At 29.1% G+C, this 10,278-nt stretch overlaps 1 protein-coding gene across 2 annotated transcripts in view; it reads right to left on the bottom strand.

Annotated features, from left to right (window-relative positions):
- LOC119609860 (protein encore) overlaps window positions 1–9,916 on the bottom strand; it is a 52,357-nt gene extending 42,441 nt beyond the window's left edge. The window contains exons 1-3 of one of the 2 annotated variants that reach the window (XM_037964889.1): window positions 9,702–9,916; window positions 6,093–6,437; window positions 5,807–5,965 (exon numbers count right to left, since the gene is read on the bottom strand). The gene's annotated coding sequence lies outside the window, so the exon portion shown is untranslated. The remainder of the gene's footprint in view (window positions 1–5,806; window positions 5,966–6,092; window positions 6,438–9,701) is intronic. The other variant, XM_037964967.1, reaches the window with a different exon arrangement.
- Between the last annotated feature and the right edge of the window lie 362 nt (window positions 9,917–10,278).

Here is a 10,278-nt window from a genome sequence, read left to right on the forward strand (position 1 = left end):
TTCAGTTATTATTTTCTTGTAACTCACAGCGAAATGGAATTAAACTTTTGTTGTTGTTATTATAATGTAGACACATAATATTATTATTATCAATTATATAATTTTGAATAAATCAATTAAAATAGAAAATATAGCACTTTGTATACAATGCCAAAAAAGTTGCTTAGGTTTCGAACAATACTGTATATACTTTATAGGGTCGGGAAAATTTTTTATAAAAATTACAAACGGAATGACAAACATATATACTCTTCTCACGAAGGTGAAGGGTATAAAAAGTAGGCAAAAAGTTAGTTAGTGACACACGGCTTTTTATACCCTACACCACTTTAGTGGGGAGGGTATATTTGGTTTGTGTTGATGTTTGTAATAATATTGGCCCTATACCCACCTTAAAGTATACCAATCGGCTTAGAATCATTTTCTGAGTCGATTTAGCTATGTCCGTCCGTCAGTCAGTCCGTCCGTCCATGTAAACAGTCAGTCAGTCCGTCCATCCATGTAAACATGTAAACATCAAACTACAATTTTGAAGATAATTCAATTAAATTTGGCACACGATCTTCTATAGTATCGGAGACGAAGCCTATTGAAAATGGTTGACATCGGTCCATTATTTCACCTAGCCCCCATAAAACTGAACCCTCCGAATAAGGCTCTTAAGTTCATAATTATGTTTAATATACTCGTATTCCGACAAAAAGCTACAAAACCAAGTTCTATACTAGCCTCGATGATTCTCATGAATTTTGTAATTATAGGGTCTCATTTGACCATAGCCCCTATACAAAGCCGCCTTCAAAATTTGACTTAAATATCCACAATTTTATTCAACAATAAATGGCTTAAGTACATCTGAGACAAGGTACAATTCAACTTAAATGCTTTATTATGAAAACTAAATCGCATTTTAATTTTTTAACAGGTGTAGGGTATTATATGGTCGGCCTTGACCGACTATAACTTCTTACTTACTAATTTGTTAAACTTCCACAAACAATTACGTTTAGAAATGAAGAGTTTAACAATTTTGCACTTTATAAGCTGGGAAACTTGTTTATGTAATTTTGTTAAAAATGTATTCCAGATTTTACTCATACCAAAGATATCAAAATTTATTTCAATTTCAAAGGAATTAAAAAACTTTTATAATTGAATATGTAAATACGCGGAGTTTTTATTACTTATTCGCCTTTGCCGAATTTTATATACCCTACACCAAAGTGAGTTTAAAATACTTAAGATTAAGTTTATAAAATAAACAAAATACGCAAAGCGATAAATCCAAAACACATCCACACACGTTTTTTTAAGGTTGTCTCGGATTTTTGCTCATATTTATGGACGGATTTTGTTGATAGGATTATTGAAGATTTGGATCTCGAAAATATCTGGGATCTGCAGAAAATTGATTTTAACAGACAGATGGACCTTTCACCTTCTAGAGAGAAAAAATTTCAAATTTTTAAATGTAAGCCCCGTTAACTTCAGTTCCGGTTATCGATTAACCTGTAGATATTCTGCCGGTTAAAATATTTTTGTATGAAAACCAGATAAAATATAAAATATAACCAGATATAGAAATAATGGGGGTAAGTCATAAAAAACTAAATAAGCCATAAAATTTGAATTTATTGGGACCAACCTTTGCTTTAATTACAAGTTTTAGGGCCTCCGATTATCGTTTAAAATTATTTTTGTATGAAAACTGTTAATTTATCGATAGAATAAAAAATAATCAGACATTGAGAAAAAGGAGTTTAGTTTTTATTTAAATTTCATCAAAAACATATGTAAATTTTAGTTTATTCTTCATTTTTCATCACCTAATGCTATTTCAGATTATGGGCTAATTACGGTATATTTTTGGTTATTCGAAACGTTTTCTGTTCGATAACGTCTTGCTTATTGTTGGGGCCATTGCAAACTGTTAATACAGTGGTCCTTAAGTTACAAGATGGTTATATAAATCGTTGCTTTAGGTCATCGTCCAGCATAATGAATGTTTATTTTGGTTTACACTAAAAGATTTCCGGAATTTGCAAGTAAGAACCTGCTAATTGAAATGTCTACATAGGAATATTCCCTCTATTTTTCTAAGGATTTCTAACTTTTCTCCATGAAACCAAACACATATCAATAAAAGTCCTACTCCAAAAATTTAGTGCATTTTTAATATTTCTTTAGGTGGAGCTTTGTGACCAACAGATCTGAAATAGTTTATTTTTACCACAATACGAGTTTCCATTGCTTAAATCCGAAATATTCATAATATTTTGACAGGGATTACTATTGATTTGGCGTTGGTTTCATGAAAAAAGTTAAGAATACTTAGGAAAACAGTCTGCATATTGAAAGCACAACTTTAGCTTTATCCTTTGAAGGATTCTTTTCTCCATATTCAGGTGTGAACCACACTAAATTATGTGTTTTTCTAATCTATGTATTGGAACAATAAATAAATAAAATGCAAAAAAAAAATAAAAATAAATAAATTATCAGTATGCAAGAAGTGGCCATAAGCAGAAGGTGATTTGAGAAGCATTTGAATTTTTAGAATATGCCAAAATTTAACATAATATGTAATCTACTGTAAAAGCTTTATGTGACGATAAGTAAAGAATGGGCTAAATTTGACAAATCTTTTATATGGAATTTATAAATTATAATTAAAAACATGCTAAAGAGACTTACACATATGTTTCCTTTAATATTGAATATTCATTCAACATTCAGTGTACCGAGTGAATGGACATTTGTAGGACGGAATTTTTGATACTTTTTTCGTTTTTTAACTGGTAACATTTAAGTTTTCTATAATATTGGACATTAAACTATGAAATTAAACATGCAAGGTTTTGAGTAAATGAAAATCTGTAGAAGTGGTACTTTTTGTACATATATGCACATAGAAAGTTTTTTGCGTATATCTTGTTAATTATGTATCAAGATTTTAATAAAATTTGTGAATATTTCTCTAGATACAATCCACCAATCGCATTATTGGCCAGAGAGTGTACTGGGGCTTCGATACCCCAAAACCAATATACATTTGGACGAAACCACTAAACTTTTTTTATTTGATTGAAATTATTATTACAATTTACAAAAAATATATATTTTTATAGTTTTAATCACTAGTGATAAACTAACTGCATGTTTCATAATATCGAAACAACATTTTCATTCTTATAAATATATTGAAAACAAAAACAAAATTTTAAATTTATTTATTGTTTTCAATATATTTGTAAGAATGAAAATGTTCTTTCGCATTTAGAGAAACCAGCAGTAAGTGAACACATTATGAAGTCTTATGAATGGAAGCAGCCTTTTTGTAAACATTCCTTGATGTAAATTTCGGTATTTATAGAGCCCTTTGTAACAAATGATTGGCTTCTTTTGCCACAACTGCATATTGCTTGCCATACCAAGAACTTTTTGGGAAATTTTGTCTGCTTTTGGGTCCTAAACTTTTCTTCAACATTCCCTCGAGCATCAGCAACATAAAATTTTTGACCAGAAAGTTGCGAAAAATCTGCCAGAACATACGTTTCGTCATTCATTATGCAGCACGAATATTTTTTTATAAAACTTGACTTCAATTTCCGTGCTCTGTTTTTGGCCTCTAAATTTTTAGCAGCGTTCCTGTCAGGAACTTTTTGAGCCTTGTATGTTTTTAAACCCACATTAGCTTTAACCTTTCGTACCAAATGGTCCGAGCACTCAGCTAACCGGGCTGCTTTTCTACTGGATGTTTTAGGAGCTCTTTTTAAAAAGCTGTCTTGTTTTGGCTTTAGAAACATCATGTGTACCATTCCTTCTACCTGAACCAGGTTTTCTATCAACGGACAAGTTCTCCCGATACTGTTAAATAATATTGGAAACAGTTTGACGGCAGACCTTTGAATGCTTGGCCAACTTTTTGTAGGACAAAGTTGGGTTTTGTTGAAAATATTTAATAATATTAGTACGCACTCTTTTTGAGGTTACTCATTTTAATCAGATTAGCAACAAATGAATATAATTGACATTAAACATAATAACTGACATGTTTTACAAAGGTAACTTAATAAAAAAATCAAATATTACTTGGGTTAAAAGTTATAGTGAAAAATGAGTGTTAAGAATTTTACGATCTCTCTCCTTAGTATCCCAGCAAAAAAGTGTGGAAAGAGATGTAGTATTTTCATCACAACTAGTAACCCGAAGTGCTTCAAAATCAAATGAATTTTACATTAATGTGTCATTTTTGACAACTTTGAACTACATCTATTCTTATTTTTAGAAGCATGTGATTAAGATGTCGTTTGTAAAGTATGACATCAATTATTTTTTGCTGGGTAAAAGACCTCGAAACCCGTCTAATGACTAAATTTAGCTCTTAGAAAAACTTATAAGGAATGTCTGCACCAAAATTATAACCGTGCATACCCTTTCAAAACAGGGGTTTTTAATAACATGTAATTTGGAAAAATGTATTACTAAATCCAATTGTAACAGGAAATATATATACTTATGTTAAACTGCATAGTTAGATTCAGAAAACCCAAGTCCACATAAAAAAGATTGCAATTTTGTTTAAAAACTAAGTTTTGAAATAAAATATATAAAATAAATTTTGAAATAAAGAAATATGCTGTAAAAATTTCAATAAAATGAGTCTAGAATCGATTAACACATGTCCGTACATCCGTCTATGTGAACATGTAAACTCAATTTCTAAGATAATTTGATGAAATGTGGCACATATTCTTGCCTTGATCCAAGGACGAACTCTATTGAACCGTTTTCAAATCGAATACAAAAATCGACACAACTTAGTTTTATGTAACTCTAAAAGATGCTGCCGATTTTCATAGTTATCAGGCTTCAGGCTTATTGACTACAGCGCCAGTCGTCCATATAAAGTAACACCCAAACTTCTTTTAGTGATGTTAAAATTTTATAAGGACTATAAGAGTCTTTGAAAACTGTCCAATACCGCAGTATTTTTTTTTTTTTCATTTAGAAATTTAGAGACATTTAAAATATTTTTATAATATTTATTATATGTAAGTGTTAAATTGTTAGTTCTGATTATTTCATCTGAAATCTTCATATAGCCTTGAATGTTTTCTAAAAATGTATTTGCATGGACATTTAAATGTTATACATCTTCTGATTACAATTATAAATGTTAAAAAAATTAAAAACATTGGTAGAAACGAATGTCGTTTTCAAAAAGAGGGCCTTTTAATCTAATAATGTCGGTGGGATATCTACTGCTCTAAAATTTTATTTGCCGCTTGTTTGTATGCGAAAATAGTTATTTAATTTTATAAAAAAGAGAGTTTTTAATAATTTCTTAAAAAGTCGAAACACTTGGAGAGTATTAAATAAATCTCGTAGGTATCACAGTACTTTTTAACATGAAATTTTGTAACAAAAAGACGATCGTATCAATTTTGCCATCCCTTCTAATATTGGTAATTATGTTGGACATAATTACCAACATATCGTGTGTAAAGTGCAATCGTTAATCCTTGCATTGTCTGCCATTAATGCCCTCATGTAACTGTGACTAAACTGTTAAACTGTTCCAGTAAGTCTACAAAATCACATCCCATTATACAATGTTATCGACCGAGATGGCACTTCCCTACCTCATGGTACACATTATAATACATAATAATAGTATAAACTGATAATAATAGTAGAAAGTAATTTTTCTTCAAAGTATGAATATCGATTTAGGCTGTTATTGCTTGTAACTATATTATTTATTAAAGTATAAAAAATAAATCAAATGCATACATCCACTTACCAATTAATTTTCAAACTGATCAACAGCAGTACTTGATGACTTGTTGAGTGTTATTTATTTACTTTGTTAAATTCAGAATAGTCCTTGCTTTTTATTTACATTATCGTCTAGTAGTACAACTTCATCGTTTCTTCTTCTTCTTAGGCAGTCTTCATGACACTGAGAATTAATGAAAACAAAACAAATATTTATTGAAATCAATTATTATTATTCCATAAGATTTATGCATGTTTGTGTGTAGATTCAATTGCATAATATTGAAAATAAATTATTAAATAATACTCACATAAACAGGGCGCAAAGCAACGACTCCTTTGCTCGACACAATCTTGATGATTCCTCTTCTTTGACCAAGGACAACTTACAGACTAGACGTTTAACAAAGTCATTGACAAATTGTAATTGTACTATTATCGTACTCGTCATTAAATCACTGTCGCAGTTCATGGCATTGAAACACAGAAGTAGAATCAATTGTCAATTGTTTTTTTTTTTTTGCCTTTAATTGTTTTGCGTTGTTTTAGAGTTTAACGGTAATCACTCTTTGCCTATTCTGTATTATCGTCTTGTTTATAGAAATTGCCTTTTTCAGAACACAATGTGCATTGATACACTGTTTTTTTAGTTTAAACTATGAATGAGAAGAGATCAAACAATTATATGAAATGAAAGACATGTAAATAATGAAATGTGCTTAACTAAATTTGTTAATATCTAAAATCTTTTTACGACTTTCACAAAAGTTTTATGAATTAATTTAACTTCAGGTTGTAAAGGGTGTGAAATTACAATAAGTTCTTGAAATTTATAAAAATAATTATCTGTGGTCTAAATTAAAAATGGATGAATTTTCAGTAAAGTGTCACCCAAAACAGAAATCTCTTCTTTTATTCTAAAATAAGGCATTAACAATGGTTGAACATTCTTTATACCCTACACCATTATAGTGGGGAGGGTAAAATTTTATTTTATCTTTTCCTGTGTTTTCTTTAAGAATGTCCATTCTTGCAAATTTCAATGAAGTGATATTTCTTAGTCGTTTCAGCAAATATTGCCTCGTGTAATGTCGCTCTTGATAGAGTATTAGCTGTTTACAGTTTGTAAACAACGGACAACTAATAATCTGCAGCTCACTTGAAGTTTTTGCTAAACATCTTTGGAGCAATACCGTTTGAACAGGATAATGCCCCTATCTTCAACGCTAGGACAATAAAATGATGGATTTAAAGTCATAATGTAAACATTTTGGAGTGGCTTCTATATAATCCTCACCTATTTATTATTGAAAATGTTTGGAATATCCTTTCTCGGGTAGGAAGTATGACACAAAAGAAGCCTAAATTCAAGGAGTTAAAAAGGCTATGAAAGCTAAACTATACAAATGAGCAAAAAAAAAATTGTTCAAAATATTTTAATATAACTTATCAGTCTATTATTTTTTGCAAAAAAATTAATTTGAAGGTAAAAAACAGTAAACCTATTCAAGTGAGCGGCAGTGTATAACTGTAAATACAACATCTTTGAACTCCAGCTGGATTTTGTACAGTGGTTTGTCAAATAACTTATATGAATAGCAGATTGTGGAAATAATGTTAGGGACATTATGAGACTGTTTACTATTACACTGTGTTGATGACGAAGACAAACTAATTAGGCAAACCACCCATCTGTCACAATAATATGTTGATCTTTAAGAGACTCATCAACCAGTCCAAGAATAGTTGCAATATGCCAAACGCCTTATGGCCAACACTTGATGTGAGGACTTTCAAGATACTTATAAGACTGGATATGCGCAGTCTAATGATTTTGAGAGAGATCTTAAAGGGACATTGCTCAATTAGGACCTTTGTCAGTAAGTGGGATAGTAATGTACCGGGCTATTACAAAATATACGAAGATACAGAGAAACTAGAGACGTTTGAGCACATACATAATTTGCCGCTGTCCTGGAATACAGAGTCTCAGATTGAAATGGCTGAAAAATAGGTTCCATGAGGAACTAGGGGAAATTGCGGGACTCTGCCCTCGGAGTCTACCAGATTTTATCAGCTGAATTACTTATTTTTTCAGATTATCTCACAATTCATTATAGGTTGAAACCCTTTAGGCATTGATCCGTTTTCATGCATTATTGTCGACCTAATTTTAAGAAAGTTCAAGAAAGCCTATAAAGAGCGTATGTATATAATTTCACAAATTTATATTATATTCTAAATATGTAAATATAGTCTGATTGCATAATGTATATGGTACACATAAGAAATCTTAGTTGGTTTTCCGATTTATTGATAAAATGATCTACTTTTTAGGAAAAATAAGTCGAATTTGAGTTTTTATCGGTTTTTACATAAGGTTAGCATTAGTGAATGGTTTGAAAAGTTATTAATTGATTTTCGATTTTTTCTATCACCTATTTTAGTTTCTTAAATATTGCTTTAGTTACCCTTCTTAAATTATCCATTGTTCTGTTGTATGAAAATGCTGAACATATATTTTTTTATTTTTATGAAAAACCTTACAATTTTATATTTTTTCGAATACAATTATTAGGATGCGGTTATTTATGATATTTTGTTTTCAGGAGACATTTTATAAAAGGCACAAGTTAAATCGTGTCCTAATATTGTACATTCTTTAGTACCATCATGTTTATAACTTGGCCACCGTCTCTGACAACATTTGATTGAAAAAATATGCTTTTTATTTTGCAGAGCAAAATTTCCTATTAATCGTGGGAAAAACTCGATTCAGTATAAAATTGGTAGTGTAGAATCGATCACAAAATAATCGATTTTTTATAGCAATAATCGAATTATTGATTTACCATTCCCTATTTAACATGGTCTACACTCTTGAAGCTGACGTCATGCATTTAAAAATTAGTTGTTTTTTACAAAAAATATCTTAACATTTTTTCTATAAAATATAGCTTTTTAATAAAAATACCGACAATAGGGTAACCTTTCACTGAACTATGGATACACCTGCCGACCACTTGGAAAAAAAACATCTTAAAGAATGTACATATTAATTACATAGTTGTTATACGTATAATGTCTTATATCATTACATCTAAGCAAAATTTCCTCATTATTAAGAAGTTTGAAAAGGAAAAAAGTTAAATGGCCGACTACTGGTAACTTGTTCTATTTGAGATGTAGTAGACCGTTTTTTAAATTATGACAGCAATCTAGTTAATTATAATAAACGATTGGCACTATTTTAATTGTAAATGTTAGTATAATCCAATGTTAATTTTCAGACTAACCTCGTACAGTATCGATTATTAAATGTTTGCTAAGTAATAAACTCAATCTAGAGGCAATCTTATTTTATGTATTATTAATAAATTATTAAAAGGTCGTACATAACTTAAGTTTAAAATTAGTTGTATTTTCGAATATAATCAATTGGGATTTAGAAAAAATTATCTTTTGTATGAAATGTATTTTTCATTTAGGTAAAATAATTTAGGAAGAATTTCAAAGCATCGAATAAGAAAATAATACCAACTGATGAAATAATTGAATATAAACAATTATTAACATAATTATTATATATACACAAAATAAAATTACATATTTAAAACACACTCATTGAAACATTTATTTACACAATAGTTAACAATTTTTTTAAATTATGAACGCAATAAACTTTAACAATTTTATTTAATTATAGCATCCTGCAAATATTTAAAACAATAATTTATTGAAAAAATTTGCATTTCGTTTGCGCTCGAAATAGCAAGAAAAACAGAAACCAACAAGAATCACACGAATTTAAAAAAACAAAAATAAAAAATTCTCATTCATATGCAACAAACAAACAAACAAACACTCTTCTTATACACAAAATGCTGCTGAATGCACGAAATGATTTTCTTTCAATTTACATTTTTTCTTTTTGTCTGCTGCTTATTTTTTTTCAAATTATATTGTTTATTATCACAACCATTTCAACGACTATTTAAATATTTTTTTCACTATTGTTTTTATAAAATTGTTTTTTTTTTCAAAGAATTTTAATGAATATTAATATCTTGCTGAAATTTTCGCACCGATTTTTATTAAATGAAGTGAAAAATACAACTCCAAAAAGAAAAGACAAGAAGGAAACGCATAACAAAGGAAAATTGCAATACTATATGAAAAATGTCAAGAAAGATAAAAAGTACAAACAAAGTAAATTAATAAAGTAGCATCACTTGAACAGCTGACTATTTTTTTTAAACTAGATAAATGAAGCAAATTGTCAAAGTTTGTTTTGAAAATTGTTAACATTGTTTACGTCGCCATTTTTAAATTGTGTTTTGCTATTTGTTAAAATTTGTGAAAAGTTGAAAAAGTGAATTAAAAGTGGTTTTAAAGTAGTTTAAAAGTGTAATAAATTGTATAATATATAATAATATAATTAAATCGTTAATATCTTTAACTTAAAAGTAATATTTTTTATTTATGTTTTGTTCACAT

This window comes from Lucilia sericata, unplaced genomic scaffold (assembly GCF_015586225.1).
Source record: "Lucilia sericata isolate MDLA Ls3-8-SP2 unplaced genomic scaffold, ASM1558622v1 Contig000000F_arrow, whole genome shotgun sequence".
NCBI classification, from domain to species: domain Eukaryota; kingdom Metazoa; phylum Arthropoda; class Insecta; order Diptera; family Calliphoridae; genus Lucilia; species Lucilia sericata.